The 23,332-nt window shown below is 43.2% G+C and overlaps 2 pseudogenes; one reads left to right on the top strand and one right to left on the bottom strand.

The window, feature by feature from the left end:
• The first annotated feature begins 5,064 nt into the window (after positions 1 to 5,064).
• On the top strand, positions 5,065 to 5,159 carry LOC127487333 (small nucleolar RNA U13; annotated as a pseudogene).
• Positions 5,160 to 8,397: 3,238 nt separating this feature from the next.
• On the bottom strand, positions 8,398 to 10,373 carry LOC100357355 (developmental pluripotency-associated protein 4 pseudogene; annotated as a pseudogene).
• Positions 10,374 to 23,332: the final 12,959 nt, after the last annotated feature.

The following is a 23,332-nucleotide window of genomic DNA, read 5'->3' as shown; positions in this document are numbered from 1 at the left end:
AATGCCTGTGATATGAAATACCCCAATGTATCTTGTCCTTTATATTGCAATTACCATGGTTTAGGTCAGGGTTGAGAAACTACAGCCCATGGACAAATCACCTCTATTTGTGAGGGAGGCTGATTGGAACATAGCCGTAACCTCTCATTCACATCTCATCCACGGCTTCTTTGGAGCTATAAACACTCATGGAAACCAGAGTGGACCAGTAACCAAAATAGTGACTATCCGGCGTTTGACACAAGCCATATGCTGATATCTGCTTTAGATGATCAAACAGAAGGAATGCAAGAGTGAATGGATTTGCAAATTAATTAAGAAAGTGGAGAATCCACATCGAAGAGTAGCAAACATTCTATCTTCCTGAATGAAGCAAAAAAATATTTTTAAAATTACCTTGCCTCGGGGGTTGCACTGTGGCTTAGTTGGTAAAGCCGCCACCTGCAGTGCCAGCATCCCATATGGGCGCCGGTTTAAGTCCCAGCCACTCCACTTCCAATCCAGCGTTCTGCTGTTGCCTGGGAAATCAGTAGAAGATGGCCCAAGTCCTTGGGCCCCTGCACCCATGTGGGAGACCTGGACGAAGTTCCTGGCTCCTGGCTTTGGATTGTTGCAGCTCTGGCTGTTACAGCCAACTGGGGATGAACCAGTGATGGAAGACCTCTCTTTCTGCCTCTGCTTCTCTGTAACTCTGCCTTTCAAATAAATAAATAAATCTTTTAAAAAATTATGTTGCCTCTTAAGTATAACCAATAAGAACAACACTTCATATGCAGGTTATATTTAAAACACATGGAAGTCAGAATCTGCCACTAACTGATTACATAAGGATCAATGCCTCTGCAAACCCAGCTGGATTCTTGCACTCGAATCTTGGCGACACAACACTGTACTGGGGATAAAGGATACCTGAGCTGGAGTCCAGTCTGCTTTTAGTATACTCTATGGCCTCGGGCAACACTTCTTGTTTCAGTGTCTTGCACAACATGAGAGAATTTAAACACCTGGTCTTACATTGAGTCTGAGTCCATGAGGTTGTGAAAACAGCAGCCTTGACAGCCTTGTCTCTTGCACATGACATTGTTGGGTTGTTCCATTGGTTTTCATATTTAAAAGAAAAGCATCAAACACTAAAAATGAGGAACACTGAAGCGAGGGCTGTATTATGATTCCAGTGCTTCTGTACTTGATTTGGATTGCCTTAGAAAAATCATTTATGCAATTCCATGCTCCAGTTTTCTTTTTACCAAAGCAGCAATAATAGTGTTTGTATCTTTAGTATACCAAGATATACTATTCTTTTTGGCAAAGCTATTTCGAAAGACTTGGAAGAAAAGAGGTACATAAATATTAAATTCTTGTTTTTAAATTAATTTTAGGTTATTATAATATTTCAAAAAATACTTAACCTTGCCCTTTAAAATATTGCATATAGAATGCAAATTAAATGCTAAATTTTACATAGTCCTTACTCATGTGTGAAAAAATTAGATATTCTGCCTCATAGACAACTCTTCTGAAATAATGTCACCATGTAATATCACTGTTAGCTTTCCCAGCTGAGAAATGCTGCTTTCATGAATAGTGATAAGGAGGAATTTGAATGGAATTTTACATTCTCATGCCTTGTTACATAAAATTGTCACCCAGGACTATAAATTTTATCCCTTTTATACCAAATATAAACTATCAATTTTAAATACGTAGCAAAGATTTAGAGGCGTTTCTTTCTATTTGATTTTTAAATGTCAAGTAAACAATGTTAGGTAAAGGGAACTCAGAATATGATTAGCTGGTATTAGATACATTTCATCAAAATCAAGATTCCTCCCTATTAGTTTATTATATTAAAAACCCTTACTTTTTATGTACTGTGCGGCAATTGGAAATGTTTGCCTTAGTAATCTAACTCACAGTAAAGTTTTCACAGAATAAGAATCTTGAAAGGTCTGTACCTTTTAATAATGTGATGAAATCACTTCCTTTTAAATATTCTTTGGCATTTGATGCATGCATTAGTTATTCTAATACTCAAAGATTACGTTCATAATTCATTTGAAAATGTGATTCCATGAGCTATCGATGTGTGATGGGGATAGTAGTGAAAAAGAAATACTTGACAGAAACATGCTACTCGGTCTTTCTTTAAAATCCACTTGCTTATGTGTAAGGTAATGGTTGGGAAGGTGCGCTGCTGTTGAGGATCCCACCCTTGCTTGCTGAGCTCAGATGGATCATTTAATATTCATGAAGCATCTATAAAGTTCCCTGGAAACCTGCAAACTCTGACCTTTGACTAAGGAGTGGATCCTAACATAACCAGCCTTTCCAAGGGGTTATTAAATGAAAGATCAGGCAGGACGATGACAAACACTTTACCAAAATGGAGTCCTTCTGGTAATAGTCTTCGACTTTAGACTTTCTCCCTTCCCTAACACCACATTGTTTTCTACAGTCATGATTGAGGTCCACAACTTGGGTCTTGTTGCCATAGCAAATAGCATAGTTTAGCCATATCCTACCATACTAAGTTGGGCACTTTGTGTGCAGAGTCTTTCCTGTTGTCTGTAGTCATCACTTCAAATTCCTGGGAAGCTCATTCTGGTTAACCTTTATAGTGGTCTTGCTTTCTTCTCCTTGTTTTAAATTGAGCTGTATGATTATTTTTTATTTGCTTTCCATCTGACTTTAGATTTTGATGTTTTATCCAGTATTTTCCTCTGAGCATTCAGAGGATCACAGCCACTGTGACATTCTTTTTTTTTTAAAAAAAAGATTTTGTTTATTTATTTAAGAGATAGAGTTGCAGACAGTGAGAGGGAGGGACGGAGAGAAAGGTCTTCTGTTTGCTGGTTCACTCCGCAAATGGCCTCAGTGGCCGGAACTGGGCGGATCTGAAGCCAGGAGCTTCGTTTGGGTCTACCACTTGGGTGCAGGAGTCCAAGCACATAGGCCATATTCTACTGCTTTCTCAGACCATAGCAGAAAGCTGGATGGGAAGAGGAGCAGTTGGAATATGAACCAGTGCCCACATGGGGTGACGGCACCACAGGCAGAGACTTAGCCTACTATACCATAGCACTCGTCCCGACATTCTTTTTTCTTTTTTCTTTTTTTGACAAGCATAGTGGACAGTGAGAGAGAGAGACAGAGAGAAAGGCCTTCCGTTTGCCATTGGTTCATCCTCCAATGGCTGCCGCAGCACATTGATCTGAAGCCAGGAGCCAGGTGCCTCTCCTGGTCTCCCATGGGGTGCAGGGCCCAAGCACTTGGGCCATCCTCCACTGCCCTCCCGGGCCACAGCAGAGAGCTGGCCTGGAAGAGGGGCAACCGGGACAGAATCTGGTGCCCCGACCAGGATTAGAACCCGGTGTGCCTGCGCCGCAAGGCAGAGGATTAGCCTAGTGAGCCACAGCACCGGCCCGACATTCTTATCTTGATCAATGAGCAAGCTCTGCAATAAGTTTCACTTCCTGTCTGCTGATACCAGTGGAACTGGCCAGGAGACTTCTAGAGTTCAGAAAGCTAGCTGGCTCCGTGTGACTCCTGAGATCTTTTCCCTCATGCACATGCTATCAGTTCTTGGTAACATATCACATGGCAACAAGTCACCAGGCATGCTACTGATTCAAGGTGACAGTGGACTCCTATGATGCTAATGAGAGATCCCCACCATCCCAGTTGCTCCAGATAACATGTTAAGACTTAGATATAACCTTTAAAAATAAAAAAAAAAAATTAAATCTCTTTACAAGCCTAACTCAAATAGCATGAAAGCACATGACACACAGGGAATAACAAAGGAGCTGTTTAATCGAAGCAGACTGATGGGTAAGGGGGCAGTTGCAACACATAAAGTCAGACATGTGATGGAAGGAGTAGTTTATTTGCATCAGAAGATCTTAAGTTAGCTTCCAAAGTTGTACTCCCCGCTCCTGGTATCCAAGCCCTTGTTTACCACTCACCCTTTGATTGTAGGCTAAACCTAGTGACTGGCTTCTGACAAAGAAAGTACAATAAAAATCATGAGACATTGCCTTCAAGATTAGGTTACAAAGTTCTGGTTCCAATTTTGTTCACTTTCCACTTTCTCACTCACTCACTCTGATGGATGCCAGCTGCCCTATTGGGAGATGACCTAAGGTGAGACCGAGGATAAGAACTGCAGAAGATCTCCAGCCCTCAGCCAAAAGACAGCTGAACTCAGCCCACAGTCACATGAGCAATACCAGTAGCAGACCTTCCACAAGTGGCTCCTGCACGTGCGACAGGAGTAGAGTCAGGGGAACCAGCTAATGTATACCCAGATACTTTACTGGGTTACATATCTGTTCCTGGTGGTGCAAGTTGTGATGCAGCTGTGTATGTCTAATATGACATTTAAGATCATAGGATGCATGATGATGACTTTTCAAGTCTCTGAGTAAGATGGGAAACCATGGCGAGATCTTGGGAAGAGGAGTGACGACTCAGTTTGCCAAAGGATTAATCTCAATGCACCGTTCTAGGGGAACAAAGACAAAAGAAGGAAGACAATGTGAGAAGCAACTGCTTTGGTTCAAGGAGACATGATGGATGGAATTCAAGGAAGTGGTGGCCGGAATACACGGAATTTTACAAAAAAGCTGATAGAAAAGAACTGGGTGTGAGAAAGAAGGGAACAGGTCAAGAACACCTCCAACGTGCCAGCAAGGTGAATCTGCATCTTCAGAGGTGGGGAAAGCTTTGAAAGACGTAGGTTTGGAGAAGGACAGAGGGAGTGGAAGCCCATTTTCTGAATTTCTCCAATACCCTACTGAAGCTTCATGGGATCCACTGAATGGGTGAGTCACGTGATCAGGAGAGAGATCCAAACTGCAAATATGAGTTTAGGAATATTCAGAGTATAGATAGCATTTAAAGATTGGAGTCTGGATAAGACTGTGTGGGCTACGTATCAACAGGAAAGAGAAGCCATCTAAACATCAAACTAGTTGCTGTCCCACCATTTGGAGGTCAGGGAGTTGTGGAGGAGCCACAGTCAGGAACCTGGGGGGTTCTACGTGGCAGTAAAAACACCAGGAAAGTGGTTCCTGAGCGCAGGAAGTGGGCTTTCACGCCATGGTGTGAGGTGAGCCTCCTCAAACCTATTAGGACATCAGCACTTTACCTGTCTGAAGCAAACAGGAAAGAAAGAAAAAGAAGACAACTGAAACACAGTTTTCTGGAAGCCAAGAGGAAAAGGAGCTTTGAGAAGCAGTGTTGAAACTCATGCTATAAAACAAGGACTGAGAACGGACCTCTAGCTTCCACAGCACGGACGTCCTCGGGGGCTTTAAGAAGAGCCGCCTTCTACCGGAGATCAGGGTGGAGTGAAGAAAGGCTGGGCAGAGAGGCGTCTCAGAAAGAAAACGGGGGTGCTGGTGCAGAGGGAAGGGGAAGAAGAAGGAGGTCGAGAGACACGTTTTAAATTGGGAAAAATAACAGGAGGTTGTGTGCGGGTAATTCATTTAAAGAATATAAATAGTTGCCAGAAAATGAAGCAAAATTTGGAAGTAGGAAGCTATTTCACACACAAAAATAAGAGAAAAAAATTGCACTAATTTCAAGGAAGAAACTAGTCTGTCGTAATTATTTTGTAAGTAAAAAGAACAGATTTTTTTTATTAATTCTACCCTGAATACTGAGTGGAAATAGAAAACCAGGAGCACCACTGATGAGAAAATAATAAATTTCCTTATTACAAGATCTCTCTCTATCATCTACTGTCTTTCTGTATTTTTAAAACTAGTAATGAAATACTTGGGATTCTTCTATAAAAATCACACTTCATGAAAGATGGTTTGTGTCAGCTGACACCACTTTTCATTTCCCGCAATCTTTTCCATTACACAGCACCAGATAGCTTTTTTTTCTCCATAGCAAGAGGTCTCAGATCCTAAGAACAGTCAGGAGAACTGTTGAAAACATGAAGATTCTCTATGCATACTATCCAGAAAATGACTTGGACGGTTTGGGAAAATGCCCAGGAATTTAAAAATTTTAGTATTGGATTTATTTATTTGAAAGGCAGAGCGACAGAGAGAATCTGAGATGGAGAAAGAGAATGCTCTTCCACCCATGGTTCACTCCCCAAAGGGTCGTGACAGGCAGGGCTTGGCTAGGCAGAAACCAGGAGCCAGGAATTCAATCCAGGTCGCCCATGTGGGTGCAGGGGTCTAAGCAGTTGGGCCATCTTCTGCTACTTTCCAAGGCACATTAGCAGGGAGTTGGATAGGAAATGGAGCAGCTGAGACTGAAACCAGTGCACATATGGGATGTTGGTGTCGGCTTAACCTGCTGTGCCACAAGAAGAGCCAGAATTGGAATTTTTAATACCCATGTCCGAACAGTTCTGATGAGTTGGTCCTGGTGGATGTGACAGACACCATGAATGGAATTAGACCTACTAATGCAGGTCCTTGTGATTATGAAGAAATAACCAGGCAGGCTGGCCATCATGCTGCACCTGCCTGAGCTGTGGACTGCAAGGAACTGAACACAGCTCACATGATCTCCAGACTCATGCTATGTTACTGCACCAAGACGGAGTGTCATTTGATTCATTCCATGTCACCTGAGAATATCATAAAGATATTTATTAACTTAGCCTTAACCGTTCCAGAATTATGTTTGCTTATGGGTCTTTAATTTGGAGTTTAGATTTAAATGAATGGGCAATGTATGTAATAACTGTTCAAAGCAATTAGGAATGCAGAAAATATTTGTTCTTAATGAGAAGAGTGTTAGTAATGTTAAGTAGCCATCACTGAACTCTTCAGAAAACTTGTACACTTTATGCATTACTTATATTCCTTACGAGTGAATCCCCTTCTACGCTTTTTGCTTTAGGTTCTGTGCATTTTAATAAGTCTACGAAAGACAAATGCCAGGAAGGAGGCCAACAGGACACCAGAATGCCCAAGATCAAAGTGAATTACTCACATGTGTGTGTGTATGTGTATGTGTGTTCTGAGTAGTGTTAGTATGTAGAGCAGCAAATTGTTGACCTTGAAGAAATAATGGAGTGAAATGATAAGCCATTAGTGTTAGGATTCTTTTTTTTTTAATGGTGAAGCATAATTTATTTTGTAAAGATATGCTTATTAGAAATGGGGAAAAGAGTACATCTGAGTATTAAGGTTACTTAATGACTGTAGAGAGACAATTAGTGTCATCAGGACCTATTGCTTCCCTGTGATTAGACTCACATGACCAGTGATGTCTGACTTCCCGTTGCATCATGCCAAACACATTTCAATGTTTACCGTTCCTTCTGGTACTAGGTATACATAATTAAGATGCCAAATTTCAACTTTTATCTGTAAGCTCTAACTTGTTAACATACAGAAATTTATATGGAACATTTTTTGGTAAATTAACGCCACTGTAATAAATTGGAATTTAAAAATGTCCCTTTATCCCTCCTCAGGAGATGTGTCACATCCACCTTTGATTCCTGTCAAGGAGTTCACTGTTTTTCTTTTTTACAGACCCTTTTGCCTCTACCAATGATATCTTGCTAAACCTGTCTTCAGCGCAGTTACTTTAGAATCTGCTCATGGAGTCTTCCATTCCTTTCTGGAACCAAGGAAAATTTGAAGTTCTGGCTCCAGATTTCTATTGTTCCTATTATATTTCACATGTTGTTCACACCACACATAGCTGTGGGCCCAGACCTATCTGCATGGTTGTGACTTTAGCATTCAGATGGGGAATGAATGCAGATCTTCTCTGGGCTCCCCCACAGCAGCTCAATCATCGTACCCTATCCTCCCTCTGCCATGGAATTCATCTGGGGCAAAAGTAATCGAATCCAATTATTTGGGGGTGGGCATTGTAGCATAGCAGGTGAAGCTGCTGCATGTGACGCCAGCATCCCACATAGGCACTGGCTAGAGTCCTGGATGCCTCACTCCCGTCCCACCTCCCCGCTAATGGCCTGGAAAAGCAGCAGAAGGTAGCCCAAGCGCCTGAGCTGCTGCAACCATGAGACCCACAGAGGCTCCTAACTTCTGGTTTTATTTATTTATTTGAAGACAGAGTTACGGGGAGAGGGGGGCTGCGGAGAGAGACCTTCCATCCTCTGGTTCACTTTCCAGATGGCTAAAACAGCCAGAGCTGGGGCGTCCTGAAGCCAGGAACCAGGAGTTTCTTCGGGTCTCCTACATGGGTGCAGGAGCCCAAGCACCTGAGCCATCATCCACTGTTTTCCCAGGTTCATTGTCAGGGAGCTGGATCAGAAGTGGAGCAGCCAGGACCCGAACCAATGCCCATATGTGACACTGGTGTTGTTAAGTAGTAGCTTCACCAGCTATGCCACAGTGCTGGCCCCAAACAATAAATAAATCCTTTTTAAAAATAGATTTAATTATTTGTCTCTCTTCCTTCTGAAAGTATTCTGGGAGCACAGGAGGGAGAGGAGGAGTGGGGTCTGGAGAAAGAACACATCACATTAGCAGAATCAAGCAGCAGGGAACATTAGTAAATGACCTTGGGTATAACCAGACAACATAGCAGAACACGAGCTTTCTTCCCAAATGATGCATAATCCCTCAGAGAGCAAAGAAACTCGTTAGTCATGTTAACATGTATGAAATAATTCTGAATGCCAGGATGCACAGTGGCCATTGTTTACTGTCATCATACCTGACTCATAGTAGGAAGTTGGCAGGTGAAAGCTAGAAAGAGATCTCTGTCCTGATCCTGACTCGGTTCTTTCGGCTCTTCTGTCACCACTTGGCCCCTGTCTGTTCTAGGCACTATTGCTCACACAAAGAGAGGGTGAAAGGGCTGAAGGGGATAAACAATCCTGTGAAACAAAACAGAATCTGCAAGCTGGATTTAGTTCTCTAACGGAAAGCAGTTGAGTAATGCTGCATGCTAACCCAGACAATATGACGCATGATCTCAGTAGGCAGAATTACGAAGAGGCAACAGGTTGAGCTCAAGAGCCTATATGCTCTAGTGGACTATTTGCTGAATGGACAGGAAACCACTGCTTCAGCTATGAACTTCCTTTGCTGGTGACAGAGAAAAGAACCACAAGATGGGAGACCCCACAGGCCTGTTTGGAGTACACAAACACAAACGGACACAGTCTTGTCTTCCCATGATAGCAGGAAGTGCAGGATGATCTCCGGGTGCTTGATGCTCACAACCATCACAATGGACTCAGAGATGCCCTTGTTGAGGGTGTTGGTGGCCCAAGAGGTACTTTTGCAAAGTTGCTTGTAGTGACGTTCTTGATGAGGTAGGTCTGTGAGGGGATGGGCCTTGAATTTACATCATCAGTCATGGCTAAGGTTCCGCAGGCTCCCTACTCCTCAAGAACTTAGATGATGTCAAAGAAGGAAGCAGAAGCTGTAAATGTCCTTTAAATCCTGATATTCTAGTCCCATTGAAGGCTTTTTGATAAGATTTTATTCCTGTGGACACACTCGGGGCACAGCATATTGTCCTCCAGGTATGGGGGTGGGAAATTACTTGCAGGAAGCAAGAAGAGTGCACTCACTCTTCCTTTTTTCTTCTCAGGAACCCAGGCTTGTCCTGCATGAAACTGCAGCTGAACCCAACCATGTGTGTTTGCAGGGAGACTTTTCCCACGGACCACACACCATCTGTCACCGGAGGCCTCTGGGGGTGTTTCCACTGCCTTCCTCTTCCCAGCACCAGCGACAATTCTGGCCCAAGAGGCCAGCACAGCCTCTGGGGCAGAAGTTGTCACCTCAACTGTATTCACGTCCTCCAGGAGCACAGGTACGCCCTCCTGGAGTGGAGGAGCCACTTCAGGGGGGTCGGTCCCTGCGGAACACATTGTTTTCTTAGCACTTTCCTGGGATGTTTCCTCTTTGCCCACCTTTGATTTTATTTGTAAGGATGTTTTGATCTTGACCTCCTTTGCTGTGCTGGGAATAGCCTGTAAACAAGGCTTCTGGTCTGGGTAAGCATATTCACATAGTCGCTTATACAGATCTATTTTCGGGCCTTTAGTGCTTAACCTCAGCTTTTGACCCCAGGCCCGCAAAATGTCTCTGTGAACCAGGTCGATGGGTGACAGATCTACAGGTAACGGAGGAATTGGTACCTTCTTCCGAGGTTTTGGGTTGCCATCACACTGTCCCCTTTCCTTAGGACAGGCAACTTTATCATCTTTCATAGATCTTTTTCGTTTGTTCCCCTCCTTTTCTGATGTTCTTGGTAAAGATGTGCTTGGTTGAGTTAAGGCCCACTGTTCTTCTTCCCTCAACCATCCTGTGGCGGTTCTCTCCTTGCCTCTAGAATTCTCCATACTTGGAAGACAAATGAAGTTGATAAAAAGAAAGGTCTTTTCACTTCCACGATGGTCCCTAGCCTAAGAGTAGTGTTAGGATTCTAATGAAAGGTATGAGACCTACAATAAATACAGACACCAGAAAATAAGTCACATTGAAGACTTGTGGGAAATTAGCCCTTAAGTATGCATTTGTTCATCATTTACAGGTGCAAAGGAACAAAAATGAAAAGTTTATGGATGCCTACTTGAGACAGAAATTGTGCTAGCAACTTAAACATAGTTCCTGTCTTCTGGGCGCTTGTAGGCTATTGTGGAGACACATGTGCAACCACAATACAGTTCCCCAAGTGCTAAGACAGAGCAATGGACAGAGGGTCTGAGAAAGCCTGTAAAAGAGTCCTGCTTAGGCTAAGCTGGGAGTTGGGAAAGCTTTCGGAGAAGCGTTTGCTGGGGAAGAGGCTGCTCAGGGAGGCGCAGAGTTGGAATGGAATTTAGACACAGGTGAGAGCATGCACTGAGGTGGGTGTACTGTGTATGCAGAACTGAGAACAGCCAAGGAGATGACGAAATACATGAGGGAAGACAGCGATCAGTTCACACGTGCTTCTAGGCCACGCCAAGGAGTTTGACATTTATTCTGAAAGTCCTGAAAGACCAATAAAATAATGGGCCTTGGACCAGACTCAGTAGTGTACGTATATTTGGTTTAAACCACTGTGCTGATAGAAAAAAACCTGAGTTAACAGTCAAAAGTGAAAAATTCATATAAAATCCAGTTCCCCACACTGAAAACAAGGAAAGCAAAGCATAGAGTGCTCAGGAGGGCGCAGGTGCCCAGAGACAAAGCCCACGTTTCTATCCATTCCTACCGACTTCAGAGTTCGTGGTGTGTTCAGCAGCCTCTGGTCAAGATAATCCAGGATGTGAAATGCATTATGTGGGACGGCCAACTGGTGGTCCACAGCATATCACAGAGATGTTAATGTCTGTGACGTGATAATCATCGGGAAAACTTCCACTCGTCCAAAAGCTTGTGGGAGAGGAAACTATATATTGAGATTTTTACAGTTCTTTTGGATACTTTTTCTGTGTTCGTCTCCTACATTGTATTACCTAATTCTCATGCAAAACAGATGTAATATAAGGAATAGCATCTCCGAAGACTCTTTTTTTAAAGATTTGGGCCATCTTCCACTGCTTTGTCAGGCACATTAGCAGGGAGCTGGATCAGAAGTGGAGGAGCTGGGACTCGAACCAGGTCCATATGGGATGGTGGCATCACAGGTGGCAGCTTCACCTGCTAATGCCACACCTCCAGCCCCCTCCTAAACTCTTTAAGCCAAGTGGCCCCACTTCCTCAGTGTGGTTCTGAGACATGGTACAGTCTTCACAGCTCACTGAATGAGTCCTGGTCCCAAAGAACTGGGCATTCAGACTCACAGACTGATGTGGGCGCTAAGTCCATCAAAATGGCCATGAAATGTTGGCTTTCATGGGAGGACATGGACTTTTTCAACTTTTCATCTGTTTATTGACCAAGATAGAAGAAATAATGAATATTTCTTGTGACTTTTAAAAAAATGTTAAGTTCTTTTTTTTTTTTCTTATTTAAAAGGTAGAATGAGAGAGAAAGACAGAGAGAGAGAGAGAGGTCTTCCATCTGCTAGTTTCTCTTCAAATTTCTGCCGCAGTCAGAACTCGACCAGGCTCACAGGTCCCAAGCCATCTCCTGCTACCTCCCAGGGTACACATTAGTAGAAAGCTGGGTTGGAAGTGAAGCCAGGACTCAAAACCCAGGCATATCGATTATCAGATGTGAATTCCCAAGAAGCAACTTAACCACTATGTCATAATGTCCTCCTTTTATTTTTTAACTTTAAAGTTAGCCCATATTCATGTTTGAAAGCAAACTCAGGCCAGCGCCACGGCTCAGTAGGCTAACCCTCTGCCTACGGCGCCGGCATACCAGGTTCTAGTCCCAGTCGGGGTGCCGGATTCTGTCCCGGTTGCCCGTCTTCCAGGCCAGCTCTCTGCTGTGACCCGGGAGGGCAGTGGAGGATGGCCCAAGTCCTTGGGCCCTGCACCCTATGGGAGACCAGGAGAAGCACCTGGCTCCTGCCTTCGGATCAGTGCGGTGCGCTGGCCAGCTGTGGCGGCCATTGGAGGGTGAACCAACAGCAAAGGAAGACTTTTCTCACTGTCTCTCTCTCTCACTGTCCACTCTGCCTGTCTAAAAAATAAAAATAAAAAAAAAATAAAAAAAGTGAAAGCAAACTCAAAAAAATCACAAAAACAGAATTTTTTAAAAGATTTATTTTATTTATTTGAAAGACAGAGTTACAGAGAGAGGTAGAGACAGAAAGAGAGGTCTTCCATCCAGTGGTTCACTCCACCTATGGCCTCAACGGCGGGAACTGGGCCAATCTGAAGCCAGGAGCCAGGAGCTTCTTCCAGGTCTCCCACATGGGTGCAGGGGCCCAAAGACTTGGGCAATCTTCTATGGCTATTCCAGGCCATAGCAAAGAGCTGGATCGGAAGAATAACAGCCGGGACTAGAACCAGCACTCATATGGGATGCGGGCACTTCATGTCAGGGCTTTAACCCACTGCACCACAGCGCCAGCCCCAAAGACAGAATTTAAACAAGGAAAATTGCAGGTGTTCTGACAACCAAGAAATAACAGTTATTGAAATTTCTATGCATTTTTTGTAAGATACATGGAACTATAAACATTTTAAAATGATATTTACATTACATAGTAATGTTGGTCTGTGGAATAAACATACCAGGTAACATTCTAAATGGTTACATAATTGTGCTACAACTTATCAAATAATCCTCACCTGTGAGCCATACTAAAAGCAGGCACTGTGGTCTCTCACGAGGTTTCCACAGCACCCACGAAAGTGGCTTGGTGAGAGAAGAGCTGTTCTTGTTGATGTCTGCATGGGGAGAAGTCTCACTCAGCAGCTACCTTGCTTTGCTATCCTGTTGGCCATTGAGTCAGTACTGATTTTTCTCTATTAAAACATATGCCAAGTTCTTGTACATATAAATATTTTCACATTTTCCTGATGCTTTTCTTAATACAAATTCTTTCCAGTTGGAGTTTTGGTCAATATATGTTTTGAAATTGTTGATGTGTGATATCAAATTCTTTTCCCAAATTTGTCAACTGGTTGCTATTCCCTATAATTATTTTTAGTCTTTTTCATACATCTAAGCGAAAAAAAAATGTAGTAGGATATTGGTTACTGTTATTGTGTATTTTCTAAACAGAATATTTTACTATGTTCCCTACCAATCAAGTGTTACCTGAGTGTTTATCCAATCTAAGTTCTATTTCTGGATCTTCTCTTCCAATCCAGTGATCTCCTTTCTAACTCATAGGCTTATACCACATTGGATTCATTAATAATTATATAAAATACATTTTAGGGGGCTGGTGTTGTGGTATAGCTGATAAAACCACTGCCTGCATTATCGGCATCCCATATAGGCACAGGTTCATGTCCCAGCTGCTCAACTTTCAACCCAGCTCCCTGCTAATACACCTGGGAAAGCAGCAGAGGATGGTCCAAGTACTTGGGCCCCTACATCCACATGACAGACCCAGATGAATCTGCTGGCTTTGGCAAGTGGACTCATGGATGGAAGATCTTATTCTCTCTGTCTCTCCCTGTTTTTCTGTAACTCTGCCTTTTAACCAAATAAATATATCTTTTTTAAAAATTAAAAAATAAAAACAAATTGTACTTCACATATTAATCCTAAGCCACAATTTCTGAATATTCTCTTATTTGTTCATTTTTATAAGAAAATTTAATTACGATACTGAGTTACTTTGTGCTACATTTATAAATTCACTTAGAATAAATTTACAAATTCATAATATTGAGTGTTCCTATGTGAGGGTCCATTTATATGAGCTTATTATATTAAAAAGATAAGGTTTTCCATATTACTTTCATATAAATCCTGACCATTATTTTTAGATGTTGCATATTTTGCTGTTGTTTTTATTGGCTATAGCATCTTTTTTGTTTTCAAACTTCAGCATTGTATGAATACATAAAAATACGGATTTAGACGGATTTTTTATCTGTGTTTTATATAAATGCCTTAGTTTTAATCTGCATCAGTTGAGTCTCTTAATCATACTGTAAGTAAATCATAACTGAGGCATTATGTTCTCAATCTTCCATGAGCAGCTGCTAGGTGGTCTCTGCATTATCAGACAACCAAGAAGCTTGTACTGAAGCGTGGATCACAGGACATACATGAGGTAACCTTGAGGGGTTATCCGCGTGCCTTCTGTCAGAGCCTTATATCCAGCACCTGTGATGAGGGATTATTTTAAAGAAATTCTGCAACTCTTGCATCTGATGTATTTCATATCATATAGCATACATATTGTGCATCATATAGCAAAATTCCTGCTCATGGTACCAAATAGGCTTTTATTTCCCCTTATATTCTGGAGTTAATCAATTCCCTGAAGTGATAAAAGGAGGCACAATAGACAGATAGAAATAGGAAGGAGAGCAGAGAGAGCAGTGCTCACGTGTGCCCTGAGTGTATTTCAGCACAACATCTGGAAGTAGCTGATTCCGAATAAACTTTACACCAAAGCACTCCTCAAAAGGCCTAGGAAAGGGGTCAGCAGTGTGGCGTAGTGGGTTAGGCCTCTGCCTACAACACCAGCACCCCATAAGTGTGCAAACTCAAGACGTGGCTGCTCCATTTCCAATCCAGATCCCTACTAATGCATCTGAGAAAGCAGCAGAAGATGGCCCAAGTCCTTAGGTCCCTGCACCCATGTGGGAGACGGAAGAAGCTCCAGGTTCCTGGCTTTGGGCTGGCTCAGCCCCAGCCATTTGGGGAGTGAACCAGCAAATGGAAGATCTCTCCTTCTCTCTCTGTGATTCTGTTACAAAAAAGAAAAAAGGGCCTAGGAGAAAAAGGACATGATAAACTGACTTTGATTGCTAAGTCTGAAATTAAGGGGAACTCTTTCTAATGCTGTCACCTCACCTCTGGGGTCAAAGGGGAAACATCACCACAGGAAAGAACACTGGTGATAAAAAGGCAAATGAAACAGCTCTGCCAGTGGACAGTGATAAAACTACCACTGCCTTTTGCTCACTTTCTTTAAGAACAAATAAAATCACAAGGAGCAATTGTGGAAAAGAAAAATGGACTATCACAACTCAATGCAGATTTCAGTTACTATTGCAACTCACAAACAATTTTTTTTTACTGTTTCTCCTTAAATATTTGGTGGGGAGGGGATACCTGTTAATGAGTCCTTGGTGCAGCCTGTTTGTCGAAGTAAGGAGAACTAACATCTGTAATGTTGACTGGACTCTGTCTATGACTCTCAAGTTGCTCTATTTTATTTCTTCTTCTTGAAATGACAGAAGCTGCTGGCTGCTTCTTATAGGAGATGCAGGTTTCTGAGTGGCCCTTCAGGTTAGAAAGATTTAGTACGTGGGACCAAGAGATGATTCAGAAGAATAAGGTTTATCCTGGCTTCCATCATGATTTATCATGGCCCCGTACCAAATTGTCTAATTGTCTAAGGATTGTCTAATGCTTTAGACAATCAATGCTTAGACTTCAAGATTGGGAATTTATTTTGAGATGTCAATTTTCAGAGAGGGAGAAAAAAAAAATGTGCAAGGCAATGATAATGTCCCACTTTAAAGTCCTTGTGTTTTTGCTTAAACGGTTATAATAACACATGCTGCAGAACTTTTCTATATTTATGTTGGAATTACTGCTATGTGCATATGCATTATTCTTGGTAGGATGGGCATCTTCAGATCTAGGGCATCCCACTATGATGACTGATTATGTTCCAGCTGGTCTTTCTCCACTTAAGGATGAAATTTTTACTGGAGTAAATTTAATCAGACAATCTTGTTAAATGTGGCACTGATCCCAATCAGCTGAAACTTTTGAAAAGAGAAAGAAGAAGAGGAAAGACAAAAGCCACAGCATTTAATATCATGAACTTCTCCAGTGTCACATCGGAAGTTGGAATAGTCTTGGGTGCGTATCCTGAATTGCTCCGTGATTTTTCCAACTGCTGTTCTCGGTTTTTAGTAAGTCGGACAGTATCATCAATAGCCACATCTCAGGCTTACCATGAGGCTGAAATGAAAGGTTGTCTCTATGCTCTTAGCCAAGTGCTGATTCAAGGGGGAGGGGCATCCAGGATCCCCTGAATTATTATGTCCCCCAACGAGTGTCAAGAAGTGCCTTGCAGACCATTCGCCTCCTTGCGGCATGAGCTTCTTCCTGAAGTAAAGATGCCTGCATCCTTCACAGTGCCCACTATTTCCAGATTTCTACAGTTGAAGCCCAGAAATCTGTGTTTTTCACCCCAGATGATTCTTCTGCACAGCAGAACTTCAGGACCACTATCCAAATACTTGAATTTCGGCCGGCGCCGTGGCTCACTAGGCTAATCCTCCGCCTTGCGGTGCCGGCACATCGGGTTCTAGTTCCAGTTGGGGCTCCAGATTCTGTCCCAGTTGCCCCTCTTCCAGGCCAGCTCTCTGCTATGGCCAGGGAGTGCAGTGGAGGATGGCCCAAGTACTTGGGCCCTGCACTCGCATGGGAGACCAGGAGAAGCACCTGGCTCCTGGCTTCGGGTCAGCGCTGTGCGCCGGCCGCAGCGTGCCGGCCGCAGCGGCCATTGGAGGGTGAACCAACGACAAAGGAAGACCTTTCTCTCTGTCTCTCTCTCACTGTCTAACTCTGCCTGTCAAAAAAAAAAAATACTTGAATTTCATGTTTAAAATACTCTTTTCTTATAATCCAGCAGTCCAATGCCTCTTTGGAGTAATTGACTCATGTTATCTGATGAGCGTGCAGCCTTGCTAACAAGGAATAAATGCACACTTGCGTTGAAGTCCAGACTCCAGGGCTCCCTTCTCTTGAGTCTCTCTCATCTCTTTTTTCCCTGCACAATCCCAGCTGGATTTTTCTGAGACACTCACTAATCACTCTTCTTCTCAAAGTCTTTTAGGACTTAACTATTGTCTGCATGATAAATTCTGAGCTTCTGAACACAGAAATCAAAACCACAGACCATGACAAATATACTCACATAACATGCTAACAATAGGGGAAGCTGGGTGTTGGGTATATGGGAACACTTTGTACTACTTCACATTTTTATTTTTTCAAATGCAAAACTATTCTGAAATAGAAACTTAAAAACAAGAGAATAGAGATGTTAAAACCCTCAAAGCATTCTTCCCCTACCTGTCTGCCCAGCCATATCTTCAGATTGTCCCTGACACTGTATGAGCACTGAAATGGAAAATCACCATTTCCAATAACTCACTGTGCTCTGCTCCTCTGCTCTCCCTCCTGTAACCTACTGATCTTGAACTTCTTCCTGTTGAAATCCTGCCCACTAGGATGGAACTCTAGAACCTTCTCCTCCGAAGACCCACTCCTAATCTCTCCAAGCTGGAGGAGACAGAACCCTGGTTTGTAACACTCTTCCAAAACCTACCATTTCCTTTTGGTTTTGCTGTGCGCTCTGTTAGGCTTTTAATTGCATACAAAGAATTTATCACCTCCTCATATCATGATCCCTCATAATCATGGTATAATTATGGAATCAAGAGGGTTGTTCTGTTGTGACCACTGAAGGAATAATATGATGTAATGATTCCCCAGAGAAACACAACGTGTGAAATGTGTATCTCTTGGCACTTTTTATTACTCTTGGGATGAAAAGGCATTCTTGCTTTATGAAAGGTATGGGAACCTCAGGATGCAGCATATCCAATGCAACTTCTACAGCTGACGAACCTGAGCACCATAGCAGGCCTGCACAAATCATACTGCCAATAATGACACCGGAACTAGAAGTATGTTGGCCTGAATCTCTGTCCAAATTATTTATGCATTCATTGAGGGTGCCTCAAAAAGTTCATGGAAAAAATGGAATGAAAAGATGACTTTCTGTGTTTCAAAATTATTTTTAAATCCAAGCTTAGCTCTTTCATAATTCACATTTACATAAACTCTTTGAATATCCCTTCTATTTTATCATGAATTGGCATTTTTTTATTTCTGTATAAGCTTTTCTCTGTTGCAACAATGTGATATATATTCAACAATCACAATCTTACATGGGCATACAGGAGGCACCTAACCACATGCTTGGGAGACTGTGGTCAACCATGGTTCAACTGAATGACACTGGGCTCTGCTTCAGGCTGTGTTCACAGGCCATCACTATAGCTTGGCAATGAGGCTAAGGCTCCATTCACTTTGGGCACCAAGAGAGAAGTACAGCAATCACCAAGGCCTGCTTTGGGGTTGGGAGGGCTGGCATCAGGGGGGCACACCATTGACTTCAAGAAATAGAGTAAACTGGCCGGCGCCACGGCTCACTAGGCTAATCCTCCGCCTAGCGGCACTGGCACACCGGGTTCTAGTCCCGGTCGGGGTGCCGCATTCTGTCCCGGTTGCCCCTCTTCCAGGCCAGCTCTCTGCTGTGGCCCGGGAGTGCAGTGGAGGACGGCCCAAGTCCTTGGGCCCTGCACCCCATGGGAGACCAGGAGAAGCACCTGGCTCCTGGCTCCTGCCATCGGATCAGCGCGGTGCGCCGGCCGCAGCGCGCCGGCCACGGCGGCCATTGGAGGGTGAACCAATGGCAAAGGAAGACCTTTCTCTCTGTCTCTCTCTCTCACTGTCCACTCTGCCTGTCAAAAAAAAAAAAAAAAAAAAAAAAAAAAAAAAAAAGAAATAGAGTAAACTGTCTCATAATCATTTCTGCCCACAATTCATTGAGTATAGAAAACAACACGTAAAAGCCCAGCTTTATTGCTTCTGGTGGCGGGAGCTCCAAGTCACGTGGCAAAGTGCATGGACATGTGGGGAGGATAAGAATTGGGAACGATGATTTATCTACCATGGGTGTCTCAATAACTACTTTTTATTATGCATCTTTATATTTAAATAACTAAAAAATGAATATAATATGCCAACATGCATCATTTCTAAAGATAAAATTATGTCTTCCTTGTAATATCAACAGCAACTTGTATAATAAGAAATGAAAATTAACTGGATATAAATTTACTTTCTATGTAACCATTGTAAAATAGAAAAAATATATATTCAATTTTTACTACATACTTTACAAAATGTTTATATGACTAATTAAATTATTCTCCATTACTCATAGTCTTTCTAACTGTGAAAAATTATAATAATTTCATTCACTATAGCAAAAGTATGTTTAAAAATACTAATGAGGGCCGGTGCTGTGGCTCAGTGAGTTAACACCCTGGCCTGAAGCGCCGGCATCCCATATGGGTGCCAGTTCTACTCCTGGCTGCTACTCTTCTGATCCAGCTCTCTGCTATGGCCTGGGAAAGCAGTAGAAGATGGCCCAAGACCTTGGGCCCCTGCACCCATTTAGGAGACTCCGAACAAGCTCCTGGCTTCTGGCTTTGGATCGGCGCAGCTCCGACCACTGCGACCATCTGGAGAGTGAACCAGCGGATGAAAGACCACTCTCTCTGTCTCTACGTCTCTCTGTAACTCTGACTTTCAAATAAATAAAATAAATCATTAAAAAAATATTAAGGGATTTAGGGAGAAGCCTTTAGCCTCATATTTATACTGCTAGTTGGTATGCCCACATCTCATATTTGAGTACCTGGGTTCAAGTGTTGACTCTCTCAATTCCAGCTTCCTAGCAATGCACACTCTGGGAGGCAGCAGGTAATGGCTCAAGTACTTGGGTCCCTGCCACCCACATGGGAGATTTGAATTGAATTTCTGGCTCCCAGCTTCAGCTCAGCCTAGACCCAAGCCATTGCAGGTGTTTGGGAAATGAGCCAGCACTTGGGAGTTCTGTCCGTGTGTGTGTCTGTCTCTCATTCTACCTCTTTACCTCTCAAATAAAAAATTAAATTAAAAAATTAATGCTTTGTCTTTTCTTTCAATTTTAATTTTTTTAATTTTAATTTTTAATTAGTTCTTAACAGATTCAATGTGATTTGTAGATACAACTCAATGAACATAATCATACATGAAATGAAAAGATGAAATTTTTAATCTCCGGTGATAAAAGTCATGAGAAAATTGCTTAAAGTACACGTTTTTAACAATTACCTTCGTTGATTCTAATGCTTATTGCCCCAAATCACAGATTCCATAAACACTCCTGGAAGGAAACTTCACAGGGCATGTTTATATGAATATACTGCAGAATATAAGCAGACATTTCCTGTGAAAATGATACCATTAAACAAAATAGCTAACATTTAATAATTTTACCAAATCTTTGCCTCCCTGCATGATTGCCTGTAATCTAAGCAAAATCTAAGAACCATTTGCTAGATTACATTATACAATCTTATTTCAGAAAGCTTACTACTTTGTATGGTATTTAATAAAATCCGTAACTATGCATTTAGCTACATTTTGAAAATAATACTGGAGTAGGAAAACCCATAAATTCCTTTCACTCCTCTTTATGCAAAATGGGACAATGTTGGAAAATTCAAAGTAATGAGAATTTTGAGCTTAATTAATTTATTTCTAATTGGTTTTCCTCAGAATTAACTTGCAACCAGTAACTGTTGAACAAAGGCTTGAGGCGGAAGCCTGAAATTAAAGAGTTACTCACAAATACATCATTGGCCGGTGCCACGACTCAATAGGCTAATCCTCCACCTAGCGGCGCTGGCACACTGGGTTCTAGTCCCGGTTGGGGCGCCGGATTCTGTCCTGGTTGCCCTTCTCCCAGGCCAGCTCTCTGCTGTGGCCCAAGAAGGCAGTGGAGGATGGCCCAAGTGCTTGGGCCCTGCACCCCATGGGAGACCAGGAGAAGCACCTGGCTCCTGCCATCGGATCAGCGCGGTGCGCCGGCCGCGGTGGCCATTGGAGGGTGAACCAACGGCAAAAAGGAAGACCTTTCTCTCTGTCTCTCTCTCTCACTATCCACTCTTCCTGTCAAAAAAATAAAAAAAATACATCATTGCAGTGAAATTTAAAGATTAACTACTATGTTCTCTCTGCAGCCAGCATGGTAGCACAAGTTAAGCTGCACCTATGATACCAGCGTCTCATATCAGAGTGCTGGTTCAAGTCCCTATTCAAGTCCTGGTTGTTCTGCTTCCCATCCAGCTCCTGGGAAGGCAGCAAATGGCCCAAGTACTTGGGCCCCTGACACCCACATGGGAGACGTGGATGGTGTTTCAGTCTCTTGGCTTCAGCCTGCCCTAGACTTGGTGGTTGGGGCCATTTGGGAAGTGAACCAGTGGATGGTAGATCTTTCTCTCTATATATCTCTTCCAAATAAACAAATAGATAATATTTTAGAAAGATTTTCATTTTTTATTTATTTGAAAGACAGAGTTACAGAGACAGGAGGAGAGACACAGACAGACAGCTCTCCATCCACGGGTTCACATCCCAAATTGTCACAATGGCCTGAGCTTGACCTATCTGAAGCCGGGAGCCCAGAGCTTTTTCCAGGTCTCCCACATAAATTCAGGGACCCAAACACTTGGGCCATCCTCTGCTGCTTTCCCAGGTGCATTAGCAGGGAGCTATATTGAGCAGCCAGGTCTCAATCCGGTGCCCACATGGGATGCTGGCATCACAGTTGGGGTCTTAACCTGCTAAGCCACAATGTCAGCTCCATAGATAAATCTTTTAAAATATAAATTCTAACTCTCAGTTATTTCTATCTGTTTGGATAGGCTGTCATAGGGATTAGTCATGAGGCTGGCCTTGTGGAGCAGTGGGTTAGGTACTGCTTGCAAGGTCTGTATCCAATATCGGAGCACTGATTTAAGCCCTGGCTGCTCTGCTTCTGACCCAGTTCCCTGCCAACATGTGCAGGAGGGCAGCAGAAGATGGTGCAAGTACTTGGGCCCCCTCCTACCTAAGCCTGGCTCAGCTCTGGGCATTGTTCATTTGGGGAGTGAACAGGGGATGGAGGATCTCTATTTATTATCTATCTGTCTATCTATCTATCTATCTCCTTCTTTCTCTTTCATTCTTTTAAACAAATAAAATAAATCTTAAAAATAAATCGCTGGGCCGGCGCCGCAGCTCAATAGGCTAATCCTCCACCTGCAGCGCTGGCACACTGGGTTCTAGTCCCAGTCAGGGAGCCGGATTCTGTCCTAGTTGCTCCTCTTTCAGTCCAGCTCTCTGCTGTGGCCTGGGAGGGCCGTGGAGGATGGCCCAAGTGCTTGGGCCCTGCACCCCATGGGAGACCAGGATAAGTACCTGGCTTCTGCCTTCGGATCAGCGCGGTGCGCCGGTTTCAGCGGCCATTGGAGGGTGAACCAGTGGCAAAGGAAGACTTTTCTCTCTGTCTCTCTCTCTTGCTGTCCACTCTGCCTGTCAAAAAAAAAAAAAATCGTTGGCCTTGGAACATACGTTTAGCACAGTGGTTAAAATGCCTGGGACCTACATCAAAGGACCTAAAGTCAACACTGGGCTTGGTTCTTGAGTCCAACTTCCTGCAAATGAGGATTCTTGGAGGAAACAGTTGATGGGTCAAGAAACTGGGTCCCTGTTCCCCACCTGGAAGACCTGGAGTGAGCTCCCGGCTCCCACTTTTGGCCTGGCCCAGCCGTGGCCATTGTAGACAGGCCAGTAGATGGAAGTGTGCTCTCTCTCTCGCTCTCTCTCTCTCACTCGCTCTTCCTCTTTCCCTTTGACATCTTGCTGTCTGTCAAATAAATAAAAATTTTAAATAATTCTTAACCCAATTTTACAATAAATTTCATGTTAACATGATACAGGCTAGGCAGGGGAACTAGCAGAAGAGCCTAGAGACTACCCACAGTGTCTGTGCTGGAGCCACCCACCATGAAAAACCCCACCCCTTTCCACACCCATCCAACATGGCTACTGGCCGGCCTGGTCAACCCTGCTCCCCCAAGATGCACAAGATACCATTGATGACCACGTGTACACAGCTCCCCATGGAGATACCATGACACCTTCCAGCGTTCACCCTGCACGCCCCAAAGCCC

Source organism: Oryctolagus cuniculus, chromosome 16 (genome assembly GCF_964237555.1).
Source record: "Oryctolagus cuniculus chromosome 16, mOryCun1.1, whole genome shotgun sequence".
Lineage (NCBI taxonomy): Eukaryota > Metazoa > Chordata > Mammalia > Lagomorpha > Leporidae > Oryctolagus > Oryctolagus cuniculus.
This window is presented reverse-complemented; position numbering and strand designations above follow the sequence as displayed.